We start from the raw sequence: 11452 nt of genomic DNA, 5'->3' as shown, positions 1-11452 counted from the left end.
ATGGTTAAAAGGTACCCCTGTCCGTACGGGCCAGTCGTGTCCGACTCTAGGGTTGTGCGCCCATCTCCCTTAAGAGGCCGGGGGCCAGCACTGTCCGGAGACACTTCCGGGTCACACGTGGCCAGCGTGACGAAGCTGCTCTGGCGAGCCTGCACCAGCGCAGCACACGGAAACGCCGTTTACCTTCCCGCTATAAAGCAGTACCTATTTATCTACTTGCACTTAAGGGTGCTTTCGAACTGCTAGGTGGGCAGGAGCTGGGACCGAACGACGGGAGCTCACCCCGCCGTGGGGATTCGAACCGCCGACCATGTGATCGGCAAGTCCTAGGCGCTGAGGTTTTACCCACAGCGCCACCCGCTTCCATGATTAAGCCTAACATAAAAAGATCTCAGTTCTACAGGAGCATGCCGATTGGTAATCACACAGTTCATAGATGGAGTTAGCTTTTTATTAGCAAAAACCCAACCTTCACAGACTTGATTGAGTGTCAGGCCTAATGAGCAGAACATCTCATCCCCGGCGGTCTCATTCCCCCATGAAAATCAGTTGCTGGGACTGAAAGTCCCCGCCTCCTCACAGCCCCCTCCTCTCCAGGTTTCTTTCAGGCAATTGGAGACTGCACCTGCCTGCTGTCAACCTCTCCTCCGCCTTTTTCATGCCTCTTCTGGTTCTGGGACAAAGGGAAAGGGGCGGTTGTTGCAGCAGGAGGGGGAGACAGCTGTGACTCTTTGCCAGCCTGACTCATCTCTGGCTCTTGGCCTCCCTCATCCCATTATCCTGCTTCAGCTTCTGCCTCTGATTCTGGACTTCTCTCTGCCCCAGACTCCCCCCAGCTCACTAAGCCTTGTTTCCTCTTCAGTTTCTGACACCTCCTCCTCCCAGTCTTCTCCCTCTTCTCCCTGTGACCACTCGCCATTGTCCCACCACCAATCTCTAGGCTCTGAGCCTTCTTCCCTTGAGGGTTCCCCAGCTGTTTCCTCCCACCATTCTTCTGCGTCCAACCCATCCATGACGCCCAAGTGGATTAGATCAAGGGCCCAAATAGTCCAGCATCCTGTTCCCAATAATAGACTGTCAGATGCTCTGGGAAGTCCAAAAGCAGGCCATGAAGGAGGCAGTTCTCTCTTGCTGTCTCTGACACACACATCCAGCAACCAGCATTCAGAAGCACATCACCTTTGGGGTCTTCATCATAGAGACCAATCCTTATGTAACCAAAATGGAACTATCTATGCTGAAGACAGTCCTGAACTGTTCTGGTTCCCTGACATGTGCCAGGCTAGGGTGATATTGAGTCATGTGCCTGATTCCTTTTCCACTCCCCTTGTTTTTGTGGGACGTCATCCATTGGTACAGTCAAATGCAACACTCCTTATTTCCCAGAGTGGGCCCAGGCAGGGGGACATCCAGTCAGTGTAACTTCCTGTTCCACTGGTCTGGAGCATCCTCTCCCTGCATGTGACCTGGGAGATGGTGTGGCCCTGGCTGACTCCATAAGAGAGCCGTCATGCAGCCATTTTCTCAGTCTTGATTCTTGCTGTCTTGATACTGTTGTTGTTGTTCTATCTCTTGCTGTCATGCTGCTCTCCTGCAGCCATTTTGTTCTATTAATGTAATTCTGCTGTCTGCTGGCTCTCAGCTAGCAGCACATGAGTTCAGTCTCCATATGAGATGAACTCACAGTTTCTTTGGCCTTTTAGGGACCAAATCGTGAACTGCAATGTGAGTAAATTTTTTGTTACTTTACTCAGAAAGACTTTTGTGTCTTTATTCTTTTAAGAGGGATCAAAGGGCACACCAGGACATAATCTTAACTAAGAGATTCAAACGAATCTGCAAACTAGCTTCCAGCTATATTGAGAGGAATCTGATCTGCTACATCACTTACTAGTGTGAGCGAAGGAAGGATAATGCTTATTCAATATATCCTTTCCTACTATCCTAAACAGGGGACATGGGTGGCGCTGTGGTCTAAACCACAGAGCCTAGGACTTGCTGATTAGAAGGTCAGCAGTTCGAATCCCCACAATGGGGGGAGCTCCTGTTGCTCGGTCCCAGCTCTTGCCAGCCTAGCAGTTCAAAAGCACACCAGTACAAGTAGATAAATAGGTACCACTCTGGCGGGAAGGTAAACGGCATTTCCGTGCACTGCTCTGGTTTGCCAGAAGCGGCTTAGTCATGCTGGCCACATGACCCGGAAGCGAGATGAGCGCCGCAACCCCAGAGTCGTCCGCGACTGGACCTAACGGTCAGGGGTCCCTTTACCTTTACTATCCTAAACATTCCCACAGTTTTCAAAAGCAGGGGAGGTTTTTTTTTTTAAAGTTATAAAAAGGACACCGGAACACTGAGCACTCCTCCACCTTAATTTCTGTCGGCCGGCTCAAGCCTACCAAGGCATGGGATAAAGGATGTTCATGCCCCCACCTCCCAGGTTTGCATATCTACTGTTTGTCTGTTTTGTGTTTTCTCTATCTTGTTCCAATCGACATCTTATTTCTTGTAATATTTCTTTTAAAGGCTCCAGGGCAGGTGTGGGGAACCTCTGGTCCGCAGATGTTGCTGAGCCACAGCTCCCATCATCCCTAGTCATTGTTTATGTTTGCTGGGGCAAAGGTCCCTCTCGTCTGCTCCAGGGAGTTGACAAAAAGAGGTGCTCTGAAGGATACAGGGTTCTACACTCCCACCCACCATAGCTGTCAACCGTCCCTTATTTGGCAGGAAACTCCCTTATCCCAGCGCCGTGTCCCGCTGCTCTCCCTTATTGATGATGCCCCTTAAATTTCCCGGGTTTCAAAGGAAGCAGCTCCTCTCCCTCCCTCCCTGCCGGCCAGGGAGGAGGGAGGCTCCAGCTGTGTTGCTTGGCTGCATTGCTCACCCAATAAGGAGTCCAAGAACGACTGGGGGGTGGAGCTTGCATTCTTTGTGCCAATCAAATTGGCCGCATTGCCTGGGGACTCGCCTTTGCTCAGCGCTTCCCAGTGGAGAGGGGACGATGGTTTTCCTTGCTGCATCGCCTTTGCCGGGTTGCTGCACTGTGGGAAAAACCGTTTGAGGCTTCGTTTGGCTGCTGGCTGGGCTTTCTGCCTTTGGCTTGGAGGGGCTCAGAAGTTGAACATACCTGTGGCTGGAAAATCCCTTATTTTGGCTGCTGATCCCTTATTTTTGAGGCTGCTGGCCCCTTATTTTCAAATCTGTAAGTTGACAGCTATGCCACCCACCCCCACTTCCATTCCCTGTATAAGACCTTCGATGGAGCAAGTCTGATGCAGGGAAGCACAGCCTCGCATAGCTCACAGATCGGGTCACAAGCCAGACATGGACCAAGACATCTTCATGCCTGAAGCAGTAATTTCAAATGGTGGCCACTATGGTGTTAAAAAAACCAACCAAACAAAAAAACACGCACAAATATTTTTGCTTCCCTTTAATGGTACCCCCAAATTTGCTGCAAGAGACCTCAACTTGCCAGGCTCCACCACTGCCCTACCTCTGACAACTCAAACAGAAATGGGATTATGGGGCTTCGTTTCTCCTGCAACCCCCCCACCCCCACCCCACGAGTGAGATGGATCATGCAGAGGCAATTGTTGGTGCATTTAAATAAAAGGAACTGGCAGCCCCAATCACTTCGGTAATTAATTTCCTTATTAATTGGGCTTGTTTGAATTGCCTCCTGAATATTCATGAAGACTCATCACTTCCCCCCACTCTTCATGTAATGTAATTTATTCCCGTGCTTGATAGATCAACCTTGGAGGTGACATTTCTTCTCCAGCATCAGGACTCTGCAGAAGTTGGGGGCAGGATGCTGAGCAGAGATTTCCGCCTGCTACAGAGAGGATGACTCAGGCAGGCTGCTCCGCTTCCTTCCCCAGCCGGGCTTCTGACCTGATCTCTCCCCTCTAGTTATTTGGGCCACATCAGAGCCTCCTCAGAGCCGGAGGGAGGGAGGGAAGCAACGGAAAGAAATGACGGAAGAATAGGCCTTCTGGGCTCCATCACTGTCAAGCTCAGGACAGGCCAACATCTGAATCAGGAGTCTCATGATCTGTGTACTGGTACCCCTGGAGGTTTCAATGACGTTGATGTTGACTCCTAGTTCCCAGTTCCTTCTGTTCAAAAGATGCAGCACGGTCAGATTTTTTTAAAAAGGACTGAATATACCAAAGGATGCTTTGGTATAGCCCATAATACTGTTCTAGATTTAGAAGGGAGGGTCTCCTCCCTAAACCCTAGGAATTAATAAGTGGTGGGATTTTGAGTATTTGGGATGTGAAGGGAGGAATACCAGCTGCAGAGGAATTCCTGGGCTAGCCTATGGAAAACGACCTGGCCAAGCTAGGGCCATTAAGAAACAATGCACCCGGGGTTGTTGTTGTTGTTGTTTAGTCGTTTAGTCGTGTCCGACTCTTCGTGACCCCCTGGACCAGAGCACGCCAGGCACTCCTGTCTTCCACTGCCTCCCACAGTTTGGTCAAACTCATGCTGGTAGCTTCAAGAACACTGTCCCACCATCTCATCCTCTGTCGTCCCCTTCTCCTTGTGCCCTCCATCTTTCCCAACATCAGGGTCTTTTCCAGGGAGTCTTCTCTTCTTATAAGGTGGCCAAAGTATTGGAGTCTCAGCTTCAGGATCTGGCGAAGGGGCTTGGATAACTCAGAGAAGCTATGAACTATGCCGTGCAGGGCTACCCAAGATGGACAGGTCATAGTGGAGAGTTTTGACCAAACGTGATCCACCTGGAGCAGGAACTGGCAAACCACTCCAGTATCCCTGCCAAGAAAACTCCATGGACAAAGACAACAGCCAGGATATAGACCCCAAATGGCAAAAATGGACTGTGCATCAGTTACACTTGGAAAGGCTCTGTGTCTCTTTCTTTCTCTCTTTTAAATGCTTTTAAAATTATTTATTTAATCAACAATATGTACTGCAGTGACATACAAGAGTAAAGAAATAAAGAAAAAAATAATACAGTTGAATGAAAATTAACACACACACATACACATTTGGGTAGTTTCATTCACAACCGCTAGAAAAAAAACAATTACCATTATTGGTGTTAAGGTTCAGCAACAATTTTTTTAAAGATTTGTCTTGTTTATAGATTGTGTATCCAGATATTGTCCTGGAGGCCTAATGATATTCTGACAAAGCTGAGAAGTTATGAAAAATTGCAAATTGTGGCATATTTCACAGGAGGCATTGGAACACTGCTGTCATCATAAATATATAATATGTTTTTTGCCATGTAGTTGAAAATGAGTCTTTTCTAAATTGGCCCTCTAATATAGTTTTTCAGCAGTAGCTATGGACTCGATTTGACTATACTGTTGTCTCTTTGGACTGATTTGTAAGATCCAGCCTGGCCTGGTTTCTACTGCCAGCCTGCCCTCTGGCATCACATTTGCCAAGGACAGATGCATATAAACAGGACCGGCTCAATATATTTTGCTGCCTGAGGCAGACAAGATGGCGCTTCCCGCTCCGTGCACAAATGCCAGCCAGATTGGCAGTTGCCTCTTCTTCCAGCACTGCCATCTTCCGCTCTACTTGCACACCCTGCAACATTCCTCAGATGAAAATAGGGACATTTCTCACTGCCTTCCAACTGACCCTCCTCAACCCACTCCATTTTTTTGTCTCCTTCCCCTCCATAGAGCATTTCCTATCAGGGGAAGGGCGAGTCCCACCTCACCAACGGGACATAGCACAATTGCCCTCCACCGTCTTGTGAAAACCCCTGTGATGGCCTGGGAATCCAATTCAGAGGATGAACCAGAGGAATCCCAGCCTGCACAGGAGTTCCCGCCTCCAGGGCCGGCTGAACTGGGGCAGGGCCTTGATTATGAGGTGCCTGCACCTGTGCTGGATCCTCTGGAGCAGGCACCAGGTGAACCCATTCTGGCCCCAGAGGTGGTTGAGGACTCAGTGCCTACAGGTGAGTCTCCCCCTGGGCCCAGTAACCCTTCAGCCTCTCCTGAACTGCAGAGACTCAGGGCAGAGAGGCGACGGGAACTGGTTTCTCCCAGGAGGAGTGCTCGCCTTAAGGCCAGGAGAGGCGGGTCTCCTGGGGGCCGGGACCGCCCCTGGCCTCAGAGAAGATAAAGGCCAGTCAGCCCGGTCCCAGGTTGCGGGAGCAACGTCGTTGTTGAGTACCTGCTCCTGTCCGGACCCAGACCTGACCCTCCAGTGTTCCTGTCCTCGCTCAGCTTCCTGCTTCGGACCTCGCCCCGCTCCTTGCAAACTGTTTTCAGGCCAGTGACCCAGGACCGGACTTCGACTATGTCAACGGTAACCTTCCCCCCAGGACCAGCACAGCCCCTTAATTCCAATTCCAATTTATTTTATTGTAGAGTTACAAATATAAAGGGACGCGGGTGGCGCTGTGGGTTAAACCACAGAGCCTAGGAATTGCTGATCAGAAGGTCGGCGGTTCGAATCCCCGTGACGGGGTGAGCTCCCGTTGCTCGGTCCCTGCTCCTGCCAACCTAGCAGTTTGAAAGCACATCAAAGTGCAAGTAGATAAATAGGTACCGCTCTGGCGGGAAGGTAAACGGCGTTTCCGTGCGCTGCTCTGGTTCGCCAGAAGCGGCTTAGTCCTGCTGGCCACATGACCCGGAAGCTGTACGCCGGCTCCCTTGGCCAATAAAGCGAGATGAGCGCCGCAACCCCAGAGTCGGTCACGACTGGACCTAATGGTCAGGGGTCCCTTTACTAGAGTTACAAAAAGAAACACACACACCAATAAATAAATTTTAGAAAGGGGCAAAATTAGATGTGGACGCACAAAGCATTTTTAAAACCAGTACAATACTCCTTGTGCTCCACTCCACTCACTATTTCTTCCAGCCCAGGGCGGCCCTGCCCTCTGCCTGCCCCTCAGAGTTGGCGCATCATGCAGGGCTGGGCCTCAACAGCCACAGCTTCTCCTCTTCCTCTTTGCCCACTCTCCACCAGTCGCCATGACCTGCCCAAGGGAGGGGTCTGGCAGCAGCAGCCATGGGCAGGCAATGCGATGTTCCCTTGCAGCTGCCACCACCGCCATCGCCCGGGACAAGCAGCAGCTGATCCTTCTCCCCGAACCCAGCACTGGTGGGGAAAACAGGGACATTCCGGGATCAAACCAGAAGCCAGGATGGCTTCAATAATTCCAGGACTGTCCCTGGAAAATCAGGACACTTGGAGGGTGTGTACCTGAGGGGCAGCAGACTAATTTAGGGGGTGAGGGAAGGGCTTGTAGCACAAACTGCCTTGTCTTCCAACATCTTGCCACTGCTCTCCAAGAGCTGCCACCTGAGGCAGCTACCTCACTCTGTCCAATAGTAGTGCCGGCCCTGCATATAAGAACAAATCCAAACAGTTACAGTGGTACCTCAGGTTACATACGCTTCAGGTTACATACACTTCAGGTTACAGACTCTGCTAACCCAGAAATAGTGCTTCAGGTTAAGAACTTTGCTTCAGGATGAGAACAGAAATCGAGCTCCGGCGGTGCGGCAGCAACGGGAGGCCCCATTAGTGGTGCTTCAGGTTAAGAACAGTTTCAGGTTAAGAACAGACCTCCAGAACGAATTAAGTACTTAACCTGAGGTACCACTGTAATATGGACACTCTGCCTGCCTGAAGGACCTAAATACAGTCATACTTCTAGTTGCGTTAGGTCCATGTTGCGGATTTTCGGGTTGCGAATGCGGCAAACCTGGAAGTGTATACTTCCGGGTTTCTTCACTCGCGCACACGCAGAAGCGTTCTGCGTGCTTTGCGCATGCGCAGGAGCACTCTATTGCGTCACTCACATGTGCAGGAGTGGCACTCTACTTATGGACTTTTCGGGGTGCGAACGGCACCCTGGAATGGATCGTGTCCATAAGTAGAGGTACCACTGTACCGCAATATACATTGAAGAGGCTTGTCTTGTCAAAATCCCAGCAACCACATTCAGGGGAACTTGCCAGTTCCTACAATGTACTGGCAGTGGTTTCATAAATCTTCAGAGGCTCCTGGTTCACAGATTCCCACAGAGAGACACCAGGAACATGACCAAAACTCTCCCTGCAGTGTCTGCTGATGGCAAACCGATGGGACTCGACTCATAGCAAAAGCATTCTGGTAAGATGAGGGTCTCCTTTCTTCTCCAGATGCCACAATCTAAGGAGATGCTGTGAAAAGGCCAGGCACTACAGGGCTTGGCACATGGAAACAAATTTTGTTTTAAAAAAGAGGCAAAGGATAATTTTGTATTCAGCGCAGGCATTGCATGGTGTGTGATAAATAAGGCCTGAGGCCAGGTATACAATGACGAGCGGAAGAAAGAATATCGAGGAGCCAACCATTCATTTAGCTCTCTTCATCTCGAGCTCTAAATGAGAGAAGGTTCTTTGGAGAAAGGGAGCGTGGTAAAATAATTAAAGTGCCTCCTAAGTGCCAAAGAGGGCAAGAGGAAAGTTGAAAAAGCCGCTTCAATTGTTGCCGTTTCTAACACTCGAGTGTTTAACTTTACCGCCTTCATATCCTTTAAGCACGACGGTGTTTCCATTCCCCCTCCGATGCAATTTATAATGAGATTGATTTCTATAGCTAGCTTGTTGTCTGAATTATTCACCACGTCCACATTCACTGTGTTTTATTGTGTTTTATTTACATGCAGCTGTGCTTAGCATCTTTAACACCGCGCTTGTTCCCCAACGCATACCGAGGCCTTATAAGGACCGTGCAATTTCTCGCCGTTGGAAATTGCCAGTAGAGAACACAAGGCCCTCATCAGCCACTTCCCAGGATATTCAGCAGCGCAACGCTAATGGTACAAATACCCAAAGGGGTGGATGCTCAAACTTAACACTGGAATGATGTCATTCGTACCACAGCATCATCAGTGTCCATGTTTATTGCATCTTACAGATTTGTTTTAAAAACTGGCAAGTAGGGCTTGGCTTCTAACCACGACTCGTAATCCTTAATCTCCTTCTTCTGCTATGTCCCTTCCACCTTTGCCGGGTGCACAGAACGTCTTCCTGTTATCTCTCGCTTGGACTACTGCAATGCGCTCTATGTGGGGCTACCTTTGAAGGTGACCCGGAAACTACAACTAATCGAGAATGCGGCAGCTAGACTGGTGACTGGGGGCGGCCGCCGAGACCACATAACACCGGTCTTGAAAGACCTACATTGGCTCCCAGTACGTTTCCGAGCACAATTCAAAGTGTTGGTGTTGACCTTTAAAGCCCTAAACAGCCTCGGCCCAGTATACCTGAAGGAGCATCTCCACCCCCATCGTTCTGCCCGGACGCTGAGGTCCAGCGCTGAGGGCCTTCTGGTGGTTCCCTCATTGCGAGAAGCAAAGCTACAGGGAACCAGGCAGAGGGCCTTCTCGGTGGTGGCACCCGCCATGTGGAACGCCCTCCCTTCAGATGTCAAAGTGATAAACAACTACCTGACATTCAGAAGACATCTTAAGGCAGCCCTGTTCAGGGAAGTTTTTAATGTGTGACATTTTAGTGTATTTTTGGTCTCTGTGGAAGCCGCCCAGAGTGGCTGGGGAAACCCAGCCAGATGGGCGGGGTACAAATAATAAATTATTATTAATTATTATTATTATTATTCCTGCAATCTCTTGCCACTGGTCCTCCTACCTGCTTTCTTCATGAGCTGTTTGAAAGGAGTTGAGCCTTACCAACACTGGTCTCAATGGCTTTTTGCTTTCCTTTTGAAGACCCTGTTCAGCTGTTTGTCTCAAGTTGCACTTTGTGGAGGGACTGGGGGTGGGGGCAGAATTGCACCCGGTAGTCCTGTTTCGCTGTCACATGCCCAGCCAGCTTTGTCCCACACCCTGCCCATACTTTGGGGGGAAATTTGGAGGCAGGCGCGGGGGGGGGGGGGGAGTAGTCTGCTGAACCCAGGGCTGCAGCTCTTGGGGACAGCCTATACATCTTCAGCAAGCTTCTGTCTCAGAGCTTCTCTTGCTGAATGGAGAGTGTGGTCAAGGGCAGAGATGACAAGAGACATGGCTACTGCATGAGAACATGTTATCTCACCTGGTACTGCCAACATGGAGAGAAAAGGTTAGATCCAACCACAGGCATACCTAGGCTCCCTTGCGCTCTTGGTAAGGAGATGTAACAGTGGCTCTGAAGCTGGGAGAGACCATGGACCAGAAACTCAAAAAGTTTGCTTTTTGTTGCCTTTCACCCTCCGCCAGTGACTTCCCCTGTGGCCGTCAGGATCTGATCTACTCCAACTCCTCCTCCTCCTCCTCCTCCTCCATCCATCTTCAATTCTTAAGCACTCCTCCCTGATGCAATGCAGTTTTGCATACTATTTAACAAACATATACATTTCTGTGCACACTTTCCCCAAATAGCCACAGTTTTTTATGCGTGGTTTTTGGTTGGAGTTCTGCATTGCAAAATTCAGAGACGCGCAAATTTGGTTTGTCTGCATTAAAATGCGAACCAAATCAAATTGCTTCCCCATCTGTACCTCAGATAGTAAAAGAACTCCAAGCTTCGCTCTCAGTGTGTTTGGCACTTCCAGGTTCTCTTCCGTGGAGCGATCAAGAAACACATCATACTGTGCTTTAGGTATCCTATGTACAGTGGTACCTTGGGTTAAGTACTTAATTCGTTCCAGAGGTCCGTTCTTAACCTGAAACTGTTCTTAACCTGAAGCACCACTTTCGCTAATGGGGCCTCCCACTGCCGCTGTGCCACTGGAGCCCGATTTCTGTTCTTATCCTGAAGCAAAGTTCTTAACTCCCTCTGTGGTCCCAGGCCACAGAGAGGTTAGGCTGGCCTCAACTAGAGCCAGGGCTTTTTCGGCTGTGGCTCCGACCTGGTGGAACGCTCTGTCACAAGAGACTAGGGCCCTGCGGGACTTGACATCTTTCCACAGGGCCTGCAAGACAGAGCTGTTCCACCAGGCCTTTGGCCAGGGCGCAGCCTGACTCCCTCCTTCGGCAATCTTCGTGGAGCTCTGGCCCATTGGTTGCCAGTGGTTTGCTTTGAATTAATTTTATAATGAATGATTTTAGAGTGTTGTGTTGTACTGTTTTATTGTTGTTAGCCGCCCTGAGCCTGGCTTCGGCTGGGGAGGGCGGGATATAAATAAAATTTATTATTATTATTATTATTATTATTATTAACCTGAAGCACTATTTCTGGGTTAGCAGAGTGTGTAACCTGAAACGTATGCAACCTGAAGCGTATGTAACCCGAGGTACCACAATATATGGTTTTTCCAGCTATTTCTCACAGCTATGGTGAGAAAGAGCCACGTGCAATCTTGCAAAATGGGGAGATGTAATTGTTGCACGTGGCGACCCATTTGCTGGCACACAGACACAGTTCACCGACAGAAGAAGTAATGCCTCAAATAGTAACAAATGGCGTTCTAACGTTCCAAATTGCGCTGTCGTTGAACAGGCACTGTTTGAATAGATAATCAATGG

The sequence above is a fragment of the Podarcis muralis genome, chromosome 17 (genome assembly GCF_964188315.1).
Source record: "Podarcis muralis chromosome 17, rPodMur119.hap1.1, whole genome shotgun sequence".
Taxonomy (NCBI): domain Eukaryota; kingdom Metazoa; phylum Chordata; class Lepidosauria; order Squamata; family Lacertidae; genus Podarcis; species Podarcis muralis.
This window is presented reverse-complemented; position numbering follows the sequence as displayed.